The sequence below is a fragment of the Moschus berezovskii genome, chromosome 21 (assembly GCF_049115385.1).
Source record: "Moschus berezovskii isolate FMDL1 chromosome 21, NW_MosBer_1.0, whole genome shotgun sequence".
Lineage (NCBI taxonomy): Eukaryota > Metazoa > Chordata > Mammalia > Artiodactyla > Moschidae > Moschus > Moschus berezovskii.
The window spans coordinates 44,800,642-44,817,668 of record NC_142480.1 but is presented as its reverse complement, the minus strand read 5'-3'; positions in this window follow the sequence as shown (position 1 = coordinate 44,817,668).

Here is a 17,027-nt window from a genome sequence, read left to right as displayed (position 1 = left end):
ATTAAGTCCAATTTGAATTTTAGCTTTATTTTTAGGATGTTTTTTCCTTCCAGCAGCTTAGGAGTATTCCCTATTCTCCAGGTCCTGTTTCCCTGGTATGACATTTCAAACCTCAAAAATGTTACCTGTTGATATGAATATCAATTTCAATCTAGCTCAGTTTGAACAGAGAAGCAAAAAATCAGGGGGCCTATGTTTTCTGTACTAATAAAGAATGTATTTTTCTAGAAGATTTCCACTGTGGTCACATCCTGCCTGGGATGCTGAAATCAGGCCACTTCCTGTCTGTCTTTACAGGACACTGGGCTGCACTCTGAGAAGTTCCTGAATCTCTCCTGGATGCTGACCATCATGTGACCAGAGAAATTGGTAACATTGTTGTTTTGCCTGTTGAAATGTTTAATGACACAGATCCTTTCAGTTTCCTGATGTGGGTGAAGTGTGGAGCCCAGTGATGATTTCTTCCTCAAGAAATATACATCCTAGTTCCCACACGAGGGTGAGCCCCCTGTCCAACAATGAGAGACCCTGCATGTGGGTGACCTGTGCCTCCTGGGAGAGCAGCCCTAGACTAGTCTGAACCTGACCAAGTTCTGTCTACATGGTAGGTTTAGACCTCTCCATGTCCTGTCTACGCTGATGATGTTTAGACGAGACCGTGCGCTTTCTGCAGTGAGAACATTTAGACCTGACCTGTACTCTGTGCACTGGGACATGGAGACCCGGGTGGACACCTGGCCTGGCCTCTGGGAAACTCCGCGTCTGCGTCTGAACGTCAGTGCTCAGATGTCTGGGGGCTGGGGCTGGGGTGGGCTTCTCTGGGTACCGTGCTCTCCTCTGAGTGGGCTCCATGGCCCTCCCGGGGGTCAGTGCTGCGGTGGGGCTCCTAGTCTGTCCCCTGCCAGGTTCACCTCCCTGGGGCTCCTGGAGACCCCTCAGGTGGCTCCCTGGTAATCATTCCAATTTTCCAGCACATTCAGGTTGAGCAGGGAGGAAGGTTCACCTGGTGAATTGGTTCCAGGGCACAGGGATCGGGCAAAAAGTCAACGGGCAGCAGGTGAGGTTGCTGCTGTGGGCTCCTTCCAGTCGACTCTCTCCTCGGAAGAGAACAGAGCTGCCCCTCGTCTCTCAGCCCAGCTCCCCTGTTTTCTCAGCACCTCAGCGGGACAAGAAAGACAGAGCCTGCCAGAACCAGGCTAGAGTGTTCACCTCTAGGATGAGCTTTCAAACCAGCAAAAATTACACAGAATCAAAGTGAAAACAGGAGGGGCCTGACTTCTCAGGGACAATTGTGGGGAGAGGAGATGGTCCCTACACTTCTTTCTAGGGCCCCAGAGGCCCCAGGGACCAGGCTTGTTTATACATTGGGGGCCACCAGCCACAGCCTTGGTGTCCTGATTGAGGGGACGTGACCCCAGGTAGATGTCTGGGGACTGTGAGAGTCTCACCCCATCTGCATGGGTCAGGATCATGTGTGTGGGGAGACCATACATACAAAGCTAAGAAAAAGGGAGGAATACAAGAGAACTTCACTTGTGTGCAGGAATTAATGCTTTATGGTCTTCACTTTATACAGGCCTGTGCCTGTTTTCTTCTTACTCTCTTGAGGTTCACCCTCCGTGGGGCTCCTGGAGACTCCTCAGGTGTCTCTACCTGGTAATCATTCCGATTCACTAGCACAAGCTGGAGAAGGCAATGGCACCCCACTCCAGTACTCTTGCTTGGAAAAATCCCATGGACGGCGGAGCCTGGTGGGCTTCCGTCTATGGGGTTGCACAGAGTCGGACACGACTGAAATGACTTAGCAGTAGCAGCAGTACAAGCATGGTGGGAAGGGAGGCAGGTTCACCTGGTGAGTTGATTGCAGGGCACTCGGATCAGGCATAAAGCCAACGGGCAGCAGGTGAGGTTGCTGCCGTGATCTCCTTCCAGTCGACCGTCCGTACTCAGCAGAGAGCAGACCTGCCCCTCGTCTCCCAGCCCTGCATCTGGCATGTTTCCTCAACTCCTCAGTGGAACAGAAAGGACTGAGCCTGCCAGAACCAAGGTAGTGTGTTCAACATTATCACGACAGCTGTAAAAACAGTTAATATCACACAGAACCAAAGGGAGGAGAAGACGAGGACTTCTCGGGACAAATGTTGGGAGAGGAGACCAACCCTACAATTCTTTCTATCATGCCAAGAGTTTACAAGAACCCACTTGTTTCCATCTTAGGGACCCAACCAGCAGAGACATGGTATCCTAACCAAGGGTCGTGGGATCCCAGGTACAGGGTCTGGGGTTTGTGTGGGTCTCACCCCATCCACGTGGGTCAGGAGCCTGTGTCCACAGAGACCACCTATCTGTTCTTTACCTGCAGTGTGTCCTGTCTCCTCAGAGATTCCCAGCATCTGAATTGAGGGTGCTGCCCCGGTTAACCTGGGGTCCTTTTTCTTCTTTTCATCTTGTCATATTCACATGAGGTCAGGCAGCTTTGGGTGGGTTGCTGCTCTGTGTTCTGCTGAGTGAAAACCTTGGTGGTGTCATATTAATATCGTAGCATATCACATGTCTAATTCATAGGGTCATGACTGTGTGGTTTCCCCTAAACCAAGCTCAGGTCTAGTTTGAATTGTTATTTTATATTGGGGTAGAGTTGATTTCTGATGTTTAGTTTTAGGTGTACATGAACCTGATTCAATTATACATGAATGTATATACATTGTTTTTCTGTTTTTTCTCATATAGGTTATTACAGTTTGTTCAGGAGAGTTCCATGTTCTATTCAGTAGGTCCTTTTTCATTATCAACTTGGTATTTATTCATGTGTATATTTTCATCCCAAACCCTTAATTTATCCCTGCTAACATTTTTTTGATAATCAGAATTTAGTTTTCTCAGGCTCTTTCTGTTATGTACATTAGTTAATTGGTATGAATTTACAGATCCCACCTGTACATGATAGGATGTTTGTCTTTTTGTCTTTGACTTACCTCACATAGAATTATAATTTCTTGGTTCATCCATGCTGCTGCCAATATGATTATTTCATTCTGTTTTGTGGCTGAGTAGTATTTTAATCAACAGATGTACGATGTAGTCTTCATATTTGTGTCAATGGACATTTTGGCGGATTCTAAGTCTTGGCTATTGTAAAGAGCGCTGCCCTGAAAATCAAGGTGCATGTGTCATTTTGAATGATGATTTTCTTTGGATCTAAGCCCAGGAATGGGATTGCAGGATCATATGATACCTCTGTTTAATGTTTCAAGGAACCTCCATGCTGCTTTCCATCGTGGCTTCAGCAGTTACATTCCCACCAAGGTTGTAGAAGATTCCATTTTCTGTACGTTCTCTACAGTATTTATTCTTTGTAGATCTTTTCAATGATGACCATCGTGACTAGTGTAAGGTTACTGACGTTTTGATTGGCATTGATTTAATAATTATTGATGTGGAGTATCTTCCCATGTGCTTTTATTATTTTATACCTTGTGAATACAATTTACATCTTGAAACTGGCTTCTTGAAACTTGGCCCTGTTTGGAATTCTTTTGCAATGATTTTTCCCAGGACATTTCTTGAGGGCAGGTGTCATTTAAAGCCCTGTTAGACTTGAGACTATTGAGAGCCCTTCATCACCTGTTTTATGACTTCCCTGCTGGTTCAGTGGTAAAGAATCCACCTGCAGTGCAGGAGAGTTGCAGGAGACACGGGTTCAATCCCTGAGTCAGGAAGATTCCCTGGTGGAGGAAATGGCAACCTACTCCAGTATTCATGCCTGGGAAATCCCATGGACAGAGGAGCCTGATGGGCTATAGTCCATGGGGGCCACACAGTCAGACATGATTGAGTGGCTAAACAACAATAGCACCTGTTTTAATGTGTATATATTGATCTGAACCAGCTAATTATTCCCTGACCCCCCCTCCACATATCTTTTTTGGTAACCATAAGTTTCTTTTCTAAGTCTGTGCACCTGTTTCTTGTTTGTAAAGAAGTTCATTTGCATCCATTTTTAGATTACACCTAGAGTGATATCATATGATACTTGTCCATCCCTGTCTCGCTCCCTTCACTTGGAATGATCACCTTGACTTTCTTTTCTGTGGCTGGATTTGGAATTATTTCCTATTTCTTTGTGATTGAGAAATATTGCATTGTGTATATGTACCAAATCATGTATTCATTTCTGTGTAATTTCACCAATTAGTTTGCTTCCCAGACTTGGCTATTGTCCTTTGTGGAGCTGAGATTCCTGGGGTTCCCATATCTTTAAAATTTTTGATTTTCTCCAGATTTATGCCCAGACATGGGATTGCTGAGTCCTGAAGTACTTCTTTGTTATTTTTTAAATAAACCTCCATGTGTTCTCCTTAATGGATGAACCTATATACATTGTGGTCAACAGTTCAGGAGGGTTCTCTTGTCTCCACACACTCTCTAGCATTTATTCTTTTAAAAATAATTTTATTTACTTATTTATCTTTGGTTGTACTGAGTCTTGGTTGCTGAGCGTAGGCTTTCTCTCTCTGCAGCAAGTGGGGGCTACTCTCTAGTTTCACTGTGCAGCTTCTCGTTGCAGGAGCTTCTGGTTGCAGAATGTGGGCTCTAGAGTCCCAGGCTTCAGTAGTTGCATCGCAAAGGCTCAATATTTGTAGTTCAAAAGCACAGGCTTGCCGGGAGCCAGCGAGGGAAATCCTACCCGTGGCAAAGGTCAACTGGGGAAGAGGCCTGACAGGCAAAGGCTAATCAGGACTCGAGGAACCCCCTGGACTTACCTGAGCATCTACCCCAAAGAAAACCGGAGTCTGACTGCTTTACTATCTTACGCCTCTTATCAAGTCCTCTAATACTTACGGGGGCTTCCCCCCAACCACCTTTCTCTGAAAACATTAATTCAGAGCTGTAGTTTAAAAGTTCTCCTCGGCTTAATAGGAGTGTTCCAATCCAAGCCCCTCTGATAGCTTTCTAACTTGCATGACAAGTTTGTCCGGGCTCTTACAACTATGAGTGTGACTGTTTATAGCCTCCCAGCCATGCAAGGACAGAAAGCCTAATATTCTAAAATACAGGAATCTGTTGAAGAAGTTAAAATCATTAGAATAGTACTAAAAAAGATTTCATTGTTGAATCAATGCTTGCTGCAAAGTTTCCCCTATCTATTGTATCCTTGGAAATATATTAATCACATATAGAGAATATAAGTAGTAGCCTTTGATTTAACCACATCAGATCTTAAATTAATAAATTCCTTTCTTGTAGCTCACTACACCTGTGCCTTATAGGAATGTAACTTTGTTATGTGTCTAGCACCTGACTCTAGGAAAGTCACCTTAAAAGAATATAAGCCTTTTACGTGCTAACTAACCTATTGTTAGGATAGAGGGCCATAAACTGTTAGCAGGCCCCCTGGCCAGAAGAGGATGTAAACCACATAAAACTTTTATCACAAGACACACAAAAATAAGCCCTGATCCTGATAGGGGTCAAGACTGCTGACCCTGCATGATTTTGGCATGACTCTATACCTCCCTTTCTCTGTACACAACTTAGGGTATAAAAGCAGCACTGGAAAATAAAGTTTTGGGCCTTGCTCACTGAAGCTTGGTCTCCCCATGTTGTTCTTTCTCTTTTTCCGTCCTTTTCTCTAGTCTCCTTTTTCTGGTTGAGATCCTTGGAGTGCTGGGCCCTCTGAGTTTACTTATCTGCCTGGGCTTCTAAGACCCACTCGAGGGGGTGCCCTGGTGGGGTGCCTCCAGTGATTCGAGAGGGCGCCTGCGGCCTACGTCAACAGAGCAAACCCGTGCTGGGGTTTTATTGGTTTCCAGCATAAACCAAGGAATCATCAGCCCCTGTCTCTCTCTTTCTCTCTCTCTCTGACGCCGACGCCGTTCATCCCGAGGATACCCTGGGCCATATCGAGGCTGGTCCCCGATACAGGCTCAACAATTTTGGCCCATAGGCTTAGTTGTTTCATATATGTGGAATCTTCCCAGAACAGGGATCAAACCCATGCCTCCTGCATTTGCAGGCTGATTCTTAACCACTACACTTCTTAACCGGGGAAGTCGTAGCATTTATTCTTTAAGATGTTTTGAAATGGCCTTTCTGACCAATGTGAGTGCTTAGCTCAATGGACTTTTGATTTGTGTCTTTCTGATAATTAGCGATGCTGAGCATCTTTTCATGTGCCTAACTTCAATCTTCCTTGGAGAAATATCCATTTCAGTCTTGGTCCATTTTGTTCTTAGATTATATTTATTTTTGATATTGTGTTGTACAAGCTTCTTGTACGTTTTGGAGATGAATTCCTTGTGGGTATCTTCATTGCAAATCTTTCCCCCTATTCTGAGGGTTGAGATTGTCTCACAGTTAGGGTTTCCTTTGGTAGGCAAATGGTTTTAAGTTTAATGAGGTCCCATTTTCTAATTTGTGGTTTATTTTTCATTATTCTGAGAGGTAGATGCACAACAAATTTGCTGCATTTTATGTCAAATCATGTCCTGTTTATATTTTTTCTCAAGAATTTCATAGCATCCATTACCTTTAGACATTTGTACTATTTGGAGTTCGTTTGGTGTTAGGAAGTTTTCTGATTTCATTCTCATTTTCATGTCTGAAGGAACCCTCACAGTGTCCTCCATAATGGCTGTTACAATTTACGTCCCAAACATCAGTGGAGAAGGGTTCCCTTGTCTGCACACCCTCTCCAGTGCTTATTGTTTGGCAATGGCCATTCTGACCAGTGTGATGTGATGCCTTGCTGTAGTTTAGATTTGCACTTCTCTGGTTCCAAATAGGAAAAGGAGTACGTCAAGGCTGTATATTGTCACCCTGCTTATTTAACTTCTATGCAGAGTACATCATGAGGAACGCTGGGCTGGAAGAAGCACAAGCTGGAATCAAGATTGCCGGGAGAAATATCAATAACCTCAGATATGCAGATGACACCACCCTTATTGCGGAAAGTGAAGAGGAACTCAAAAGCCTCTTGATGAAAGTGAAAGAGGAGAGTGAAAAGGTTGGCTTGAAGCTCAACATTCAGAAAACGAAGATCATGGCATCTGGTCCCATCACTTCATGGGAAATAGATGGAAAAACAGTGGAAACAGTGTCAGACTTAATTTTTGGGGGCTCCAAAATCACTGCAGATGCTGATTGCAGCCATGAAATTAAAAGACACTCCTTGGAAGGAAAGTTATGACCAACCTAGATAGTATATTAAAAAGCAGAGACATTGCTTTGCCAACAAAGGTCTGTCTAGTCAAGGCTATGGTTTTTCCCGTGGTCATGTATGGATGTGAGAGTTGGACTGTGAAGAAAGCTGATCGCCGAAGAATTGATGCTTTTGAACTGTGGTGTTGGAGAAGACTCTTGAGAGTCCCTTGGACTGCAAGGAGATCCAACCAGTCCATTCTGGGGGAGATCAATCCTAGGTGTTCATTGGAAGGACTGATGCTAAAGCTGAAACTGCAATACTTTGGCCACCTCATGCGGTGAGTTGACTCACTGGAAAAGACTCTGATGCTGGGAAGGATTGGGGGCAGGAGGAGAAGGGGACAACAGAGAATGAGATGGCTGGATGGCATCACCGACTTGATGGACATGAGTTTGAGTGAACTCTGGGAGTTGGTGATGGACAGGGAGGCCTGGCGTGCTGTGATTCATGGGGTCGCAAAGAGTCGGACATGACTGAGAGACTGAACTGAATGTTTAGTGATGTTGACATCATTTCGTTGATTGTTTTTAAAGGGTGAGTTAAGCTTACATTTTAAAATTGGCTTCTTTAATATCTGCCTTGTTTTGAATTCTTTGTCCATGACTACCCCTAGAACATTTCTCGAGAGCATGTGTTTTATTTTTTTACAGCCCTTAGATCCTCGTGAATATTAAATATCTAGCAGCATAGCTCTTCATGATGTTGTTACAGAAAATGGCCATAAGGAAGCAACACTGTTCCATGTCCAACTCTGATTCTTCAGGCAAACTGAGCCTTTGGGAAAGTTGGCTTCCAGGGTTGTAAAATAGATTGCAGTGTGCCCCAGGACCTTGTGTCTCACTACTTCTTCGCCGTAAGTCTTCACCCCTCCCTTTCAACACAGGGAGCTTACTCAACCTTGTTCAATAATCTTTATGGCAAAAAATTGAAAAAAGAACAGATATACTGTGTGTATATGTCATAATTGAATGAGGTGCCTGTACACTGACAACAAGCACAAAACTACAAAACAAATATAGGTCAACATTGTATCAGCACGAGACTAAAGAACAGAGAAAACTATTGCCTATTGTGTCCCCTCCGATCTCCCTGACTTAGGCTGCTTTCCAATCCCTGGAACCTGACCAGGCTTGGGTCCCATGAGTGGACTGGAGTGGGGATGAGACAGTCAGGGTGGGTGCCCTTAATCCCAGCCTGGGACAGCGCTCTCTGCTGAGACACCAAGGAGGCTGCACTTTCAGAAAGAGGTTTCAGCTGGGGACCTCAGCAACAACAGACCTGGAGGTTAGGTGAGTTCCAAGGTCCTCATGGCCAGAGGGTCAGGCCACCATCCGTTGGGTGCACTACGGTCTATGGTGCCAGTTAGGGCAAACCACCAAGTAGTCAGGTTTAAGAAGGGGCTCAATTAAGGGCACCTGCCCCAACTGTCTCACCTCCTCTCCAGTCCAGTCAGGGGACCCAAGCCTGGTCAGGTTCCAGGGATTGGAAAGCAGCCTAAGTCAGAGAGATCGGAGGGAATAAAATAGGCAATAGTCTTCTCTTCTCTTTAATCTCATGCTGATACAATGTTGACCTATATTTGTTTTGCAGTTTTGTGCTTGTTGTCAATGTATAAGCTCCTGATACAGTTATGACACATACAGCATATCTGTTCTTTTTTCAATATTTTTGCCATAAAGATTATTGAACAAGGTTGAGTAAGTTCACTGTGTTGAACATTATGTCCTTCTGAAATATCTATTCTGACTGGATGTGACACCAAGGACTGTAACCCTCTGGGTTTCTCTTTCCATGGATTCTCCAGGCATGAATACTGGAGTGGATAGCCATTCCCTTCTCCTGGGGGGATCTTTTGGACCCAGGGGTTGGTTGCAGGCTCCCACATTATTAACCCTTTGGCCATACCAGGGAAGCTCTAAGTATCTATTAGAGATACAGATTTTTTATATATGTAGAGGGAAGAAGAAAGGAGATAATCCTTTGTATTATCTTTTGTGGGTACAGATTTCTATGTATATGTTAGACATATGGATTTGTGTGTATATATTAGACATACAGTTTTCTGTGTACATGTGGAAGCAAGGAAAGAAGATAATCCTTGTGGATTATCTATTACAGATTTCTGTGTATGTTTGAGACACAGGTTTTTGTGTATATGTAGTCCTGAATTCCTAATTAATCCTTGGCCCTTTATTGTTTCTTTTCTTTGGAATTCCTTGTGTTTGAATTTTCAGACTCTCTTTCTGTATTTTTTTTTTTTTGTAATTTCCCCAGTTTATTTGAGAACAATTTTTTCTGACATATATTCATATGAATTTTAGCTCAGTTATTTCAAAGTGTGCACAAATTATGTATATTTCCCCATAACCAGGCACTGATAAAAGAATACTTAATATATCAATATTTAAGCATTCCAACATAAAAGGACTTTTTCCAACTTAATACTTTTTCCCACACAAGGTGATCTATAATTGACATTCAGGCAATTACACGCATGTAGAAGCAGACACAGTCCCCAAACTGACCATAAGATAAACCAACACACACGTTCTTCTCCTGGATATAACTACATTTCCAGAGGCAAAGGGGTTAAAATGGGAACACATAAGTTGACTTCCTTATGAAATGAACTACACAGACACAAACTCAGAAGGAGTGATGGTGCTAAAGATGAATCCCAAGGTCTCCCTCCTTCCTGTCCTGAAAATGTACGCGTGCGCGCTGTGAGCGAGTGACACTCGCCGTCGCTGGACGCCAGGCCCCGGCACCGAGAGGCGGTGCAGGCAGGGGCCCGTCCACAGAGGGAGAGGCGGTGCAGGTTCCTGAGGGACGTCTCATTTCACTTCATTCTGGTCTACTGTGCCGCTCCACTATTTCGACTGTTCCACTGTTTTTGTCACTGGGGCAAAGTGGGAGGTTTAGCTAGTCTAAGGAACTCTTACCCCATAAACCATCTGAATCAAAGATTTTTTATTTACTCTTTCGCCAAACACAAAGACTGATTTCCATCTACAATTATTTTTTCAGGTGAGAAACAGCGAGTCAGCTGAAGAGAGGGCTGCGGCCCTGGCTCGGGAATGGTGACACACGGCCTGGGGGGACGAGCCTGGGCCACAGCGGGACAGCCGGGTTAGCGAACCCTCTCCAGGAAGGCCCTGCAGCCCCGCATGCACTGCTGGTAGACGGTCTCAAAGTCAGCGTCGTTGCCATAATAGGGATCTTCAATGATAAGTTGTTTTTCTGGATCATAGCTCCCGAGTAGTTCGATTTTTTTGCTCTGCAGTTTTTAACTTGATTACTTTTTCTATTCAAATCTCTCAGATTGCTTTCATCCATACATAGTATATAATCAAAAGTGGCAAAGTCTTCTTTGGTAACCTGCCGGGTAACGTGACTCATGGGGATACCATGCTTCTTCATGCAAGCCTGCCCCCAATAATCAGGAGGGTCACCAGTGGCATAATTTCATAATTTCAGTGCTGCTTTTTCATGGCTGACTAATAGTCCAATGTATTTATTTATCACATTGTCTTTAAGCTTTAATCTGTTAGAGGATATTGTGTTGTTCTGTATCTTGACTATTATAAGTAGTACAACAGTGAATATTGGGGGGCATGTGTCTTTTTGATGGATTTCTGGGGATATAGGCCCAGGTGTGGATGTCAGACTCTACAGTTAGCTCTCTTGAAATGTTTATATTCTGGCATGTGGAGGCTGTCTTTTCTAGGGCTTGTTGGCAATGTCCATTCCCACCAAACTTGTATTGGAGTTCAATCAGCTCCTGGCCCTCTCCAACATTTACTGTTTGTAGACTTTTGTGGCTGTCCATTCTGATTGGTGGGATTTGGTTTCCTATTATCATTTTGTCTTTCCTCCTGTAATAATTAGGGATGCTGAACATCTTCTCCAGTACCATTTTTTTTTTTAATTTTTCATAAAGGATTTGAGGCAATTCACCTGTCGCATTTGGCTCCTTGAATCGGTTGTGTTTGGAATTCATTTCTTCAGTACCCTCCCCAAGACCTTTCCTGAGGGCAGCTGTCATTAGCAGCCCCATAGGGAGAAGGAAATGGAAACCCACTCCAGTGTTCTTGCCTGGAGAATCCCAGGGATGGGGGAGCCTGGTGGGCTTCCGTCTATGGGGTCGCACAGAGTCGGACACGACTGAAGCGACTTAGCAGCAGCAGCAGCAGCAGGCCTTGTGAATGGAGGTACCAGTCAGCACAGGTGTACAAGTTGTAGTTACAGGAAATGTCCACAAGAGGCAGCACTTCTTCATTCCCCAACTCTGGTCCTCCTGCAACCAGAACGTTAAGGAGCACTGGCCTCTTGGGCTGTGAATTAGAGTGGAACGTGTCTGAGCAAATACTCAAGGGCTTGTGTCTCACTACTTCTAAGCTTCTCCCCTGCAGACTAGTCCCAACCTTGGCCACAATCCCAGGTGAGAGGCCTGCCAAGAAGGCTGCACTCCCAAGAAGGGGCCTTGAATTGGAGACCCCAGCACCAGGAGACCTGGAAACTATGTGACTTTTCCCAGGCCTTTGAGCTCAGAGGGTTGTGTCACCATTCTCTGGGTGCCCTAGGGCGTGTGGTCCCAGCCGGAGGATACCAGACAGTACAGGTGTCATAGGGGTCTAAATTAAGGGCACACTTCCTGGTGTCACGACCCCACCTCAGTCCAGTCATAGGAACCAAGCCTCCTTAGGCTCCAGGGATGGTATAGGACCCCATGTCATGAAGGCAAGAGGCAATGAGATAGATATTGCTTATATTCCCTTTTCTTTTCTGTGATTTCATGCCTTTGCCATGTTGGAATATAGTTGCTTTGTGGTTTTGTGCTTGTCATTAGTGTACAGCTTTTTTCAGTTATGATGTATACATACAGCATGTCTGTGCTTTCTTGGATTCTTTCTCCATAATGGTTACTGCAGAAGGTAGAGGAAATGTCCATTTGCTGAACATCAGCTCCTTGTGCAGTATATATTCAGTTCAGTTCAGTCGCTCAGTCGTGTCCGACTCTCCGCGACCCCATGAATCACAGCACACCAGGCCTCCCTGTCCATCACCAACTCCCGGAGTTCACTCAAACTCATGTCCACAGAGTCGGTGATGCCATCCAGCCATCTCATTCTCCGTCGTCCCCTTCTCCTCCCGCCCCCAACCTTTCCCAGCATCAGAGTCTTTTCCAGTGAGTCAACTCGCCTCATGAGGTGGCCGAAGTATTGCAGTTTCAGCTTTAGCATCAGACCTTCCAATGAACACCCAGGATCGATCTCCCTTAGAATGGACTGGTTGGATCTCCTTGCGGTACAAGGGACTCTCAAGAGTCTTCTCCAGCACCACAGTTCAAAAGCATCAATTCTTCGGCGATCAGCTTTCTTCACAGTCCAACTCTCGCATCCATACATGACCATGGGAAAAACCATAGCCTTGACTAGACGGACCTTTGTTGGCAAAGTAATGTCTCTGCTTTTTAATATGTTATCAAGGTTGGTCATAACTTTCCTTCCAAGGAGTAAGCGTCTTTTAATTTCATGGCTGCAATCAGCATCTGCAGTGATTTTGGAGCCCAAACAGATACAGATTTTGGTTTATATGTTGGACTAACAGATTTCTGTGCATATGTTAGTCTCAACTTCCTCTGAGTTCATCCTGGCCACTTAAATTTTTAATTCTTTTTTTGTGTTTGAATTCTCAGAGGATCTTTTTGCGTTGTAATTAGTTCCTTTTTTTAAATCTCTTTTTACGTTGCCTAGAAGGTTCTTCATCTGCCATTTTCTTCCTTTGTTCTGAAAATTTCACTTAGTATATGATCCTCCAAGGTCCACCCTTGTGGAGACCACTGGCCTAATATCACAATTTCAGTGGTAGTTTTTTATGGCTGAGTAATAGTCTATGGTAAATATGTACCACATCTTGTTTAAGCTTTAAGCTGTGGGTGGAAATTTTGTATTTCTGTGTCTTGTCTATTGTAAGTAATGCTGCAGTGAACATTGGGCTGCATGTGTCTTTTTGAATGGCTTTCTTGGGATATAGCTCAGGTGTGGGAATGTCAGACCTTAGTTTAACTCTCTTGGAGCTTTAACTTCTGACATGCAGAGACTGTCTTTTTTAGTGACTGTGGCCAAATGTGCATTCCCACCAAACATGTACGGGGGTTCCCTCATGTGCTGGCTCTCTCCTACATTTGTTGCTTGTAGACTTGTGCGGATGGCCATTCTGACTGGTGTGGTGTGATATTTGTTGCCATTCTGTCATTCTTCCTGTAATATTAGGAATGCTATGATCTTGTCCTTTGGGCATTTGGGTTTTTTTTTTTTTTCTTTAAGGGTGTGAGGAAAACTTATCTGTTGCAGATGGCTTCTTGAAAGTTGGCTGTGTTTGGAATTTATATCTGCAATACGCACCCCAGGACCTTTTTTAAAGGCAGCTGTCATTAACAGACCCCCTGACCTGTGAATTACACCTGCAATTAAGCACTGTTGGTCAAAGTGTAGTTATAGGAAATATCCACAAGGCAACAGCAGTTCTTCATGCCCAACCCTGCTTCACTGGGCAATGAAATCCTTAGGGAAAACCAGCTTCCTGGGCTGTGAATTCGGGTGGAAAGTGCCTGAGCAAACACCCAAGGACTTCTGTCTTACTACTTCTTCCCCCTAAAGCTTCACCCCTTCCTTCTATACTCCTCCCAATCTGGGTCACAGCACCTTGCTGAGGTGCCTAGAAGGCTGCACTCTCAGGAAGGAAGCTTGAATTGGGGACCCCAGCAACCAGAGACCTAGAGGCTAGGTTACTTTTCTAAGGTCCTGGTGGTCAGATGGTTGGACCACCATCTTTTGGGTGCACTGGGGACTTTGTTCACAAGCAAACCAGCCAAGAAAACCAGACCATACAGGTTTAAGTGCGGCCTCAGTTAAGGGCACCCTGTCCAGCTGTCTGTTTCTACCCCATCCAGTCCAGTGTGGGACCCAAGCCTGCTCAGGTTCCAGGGGAGGGATAGCGGCCCAAGTCAGGGAGGTTGGAGGTAACAAAATGGACATCCCTTTTCTTCTCTTACTTTTCTTTACTCTCCAGTTTTGTGCTTCTTGTCAGTGGGCAGCCACCTGATTCAATTATGACATACACATACAGCATATCTCATGTATCGGGGATTCATTTACCACAGAGCTTATTTCAGAAGGCCGAGGAAAGTATCATCTGCTGAAAATCATGTCCATCAGGATTACCTTTTAGAGATGCAGATGTTTTGTATTTGTGGAAGGAAGGAAGGGAGGAGATAATCCTTGTGAATTATCTATTACAGATACCATTTTCTGTGTATATTTCGATATGCAGATTTCTGTGTAATTTGGAAGGATGAAAGAAAGGAAAAAGATAATCCTTGTGGGTTACCTGTTACAGATATAGATTCCCGTGTGTGTTCATTGTGACCCTTTGAATTTATCCCTGCCCCTTTACTGTTACCTTTTGGGGATTGTTAGTTTTTGAATTCCCAGGGATTTTTTTTTTTTTGAGTTTTAAATGATTTTCCCTCATATATTTATAAAATTTTGCCTGTAGGGATATCATATTTTTTCGGTCTCACTAACTTCGCTTAGTGTATGATCCTCCAAGGTTCATCCTTGTAGTGACCGATAGCATAATTTCAGTGGTGGCTTTTCAAGGCTGAGTAATAGTCCACCGTATACATGTACCACTTTTGCTTTACTCTGTCAGTGGACATTTGCTTGGATCTGTCTCTCGGCTCCTGTAAGTAGTGCTGAAGTGAATGTGCGGGTGCATGTGTCTTTCTGCGATACATGGGCACATGTGGGTATGTCAGATCCTAGGATTAGCTCCTTGGAAAGTTTTCTTCCCCCTGGCATGCAGACTCTCCTTTCAGTGGCTGTTGCGATGTCCATCTCACTGATGGGGTCGGGTAGGGCAGGCAGGTGTAACCTCTCTTTCCAGCTGTCTACTGCATTTATTGTCTGTGGACTTCTTAGAATGGCCATTCCGACTAGTGTGATTTGATTTCTTGCTATTTTGATTGACTTTCCTCCTGTAATAATTAGAGATGCTGAGCATCTTGTCCTGCGGCCATTTGTGAATTGTTTTTCTTCCTTAAATTGTGTGAAGAAAATGTACTTGTTGCAATTGGCTTCTTAATAGTCAGTTATGTGTGGAATTTTTTCTACAGTCCCGCCCCAGGACCTTTCCTGAGGGCAGCTGTCATTAGCAACTTCACAGAACTTGTCAGTTGGAGTTGTCAGTAAGCAAGATGTTTAAGTTGTAGTTATAGGAAAAGGCAGCAGCACTGTTTCATGTTCAACTCTGGTTCTTCAGGCAAAGTGAGCCTTTGGGAAAGTTGGCTTCCTGGGCTGAGAATTAGAGTGGAACTTGCCTGAGCAAACACTCAATGCCTTGTGTCTCACTACTTCCCCTTAAGGCTTCACCCCTCCCTTTCAGACTCATCCCAAACTGGGGCACTGCTCCCTGCTGAAACACCTCGGAGGCTGCACTCCCAGAAGAGAGGCTTCAGCTGGGGACCCAGCAACAGGGGACCTGGAGGCCAGGTGACTTTTCAAAAATTCTCTTCGTCAGACACTCAGGTTACCATTCTTTCGATGCACTAGGGTCTATAGTCCGAGCCAGGACAAACCAGATAGTACAGGTTTAAGAGGGGGTTCAATTAAGGACACCTGGCCCTACTGTGTTAGCCCCTCTCCAATACAGTCATGGGACCCAAGCCTGCTCAGGGTCGAGGTATGTCAAATAGCACATGTCGGGGAGATCAGAGGGAATAAAATAGGCATCACTCTTTTCTGTTCTTTAATCTCATGCTGATACAATGTAGCCCTATTTACAGTTTTGTTCTTATTGTCAGTATACAGGCTCCATATTCTGTTATGCCATATACATACCTCATATCTGTTCTTTTTTCAGTTATTTGCCAGAGAGGTTATTAAACAAGGTCCAATAAGCTCTCTGTGCCAAACATTATGTCCTTCTGAAGAATCTATTCTGACTCTATGGGACCCCAAGGGCTGAAGCCTGCTGGGATCCTCTTTCCATGAATTCTCCAGGCAGACACTCAGCTCATGTGTGACTATGAGGCCTCGAGGCAGACTTTCAGCTCCTTGTGTCTATGACACCTCCAGGCAGATGCTCAGTTTGTGTCTCTCTAGAGGCCTCTAAGCAGATGCTGAGCTCGTGTTTGACTATAAGACTTGTTCGAAGATTCTCAGCTCATGTCTATCTAGAGGGCTCAAGACTGAGGCTCCTCTTGTGTGTGTCTATGAGGTGGATGCTCAGCTCCTGTCTCTCTAGAGGCCTCAAAGCTGACACTCAGCTCGTGTGACCATGGGCATCTAGAAAGACTCTCAGCTCTTATCTACATCTTGTCCTATGGCTCTTTGGATTCTTTTTATCTTTTTCTTAAAGGGTGTGAGGAAAACTGACCTCTGAAATTGGCTTGTTGAAAGTCAGCTGTGTTTGGAATTCATTTCTGCAATACCTGTGACAGGACCTTTTCCGATGGCAGCTATCATTAACTGCCCCAGAAGCCTTTTGAATTGGAGGTGCCAGTAAGCACTGATGCGCAAGTTGTAGTTTCAGGAAATGTCCACAAGGTGGCAGCACCACTTCATGCCCAACTCTGGTTCCACCTGCAACCAGAGCCTTAGGGAAAGTCGACTTCCTGGGCTGTGAATTAGGGTGGAATGTGCCTGAGCAAACACCCAAGGGCTTGTATCTCAGGACTCCTTCACCTCTCCCCTCTAGCCTCATGCCTACCTGGGGCACCGCTCCCTGCTGAGGTGCCCAGGAGGCTGCACTCTCAGGA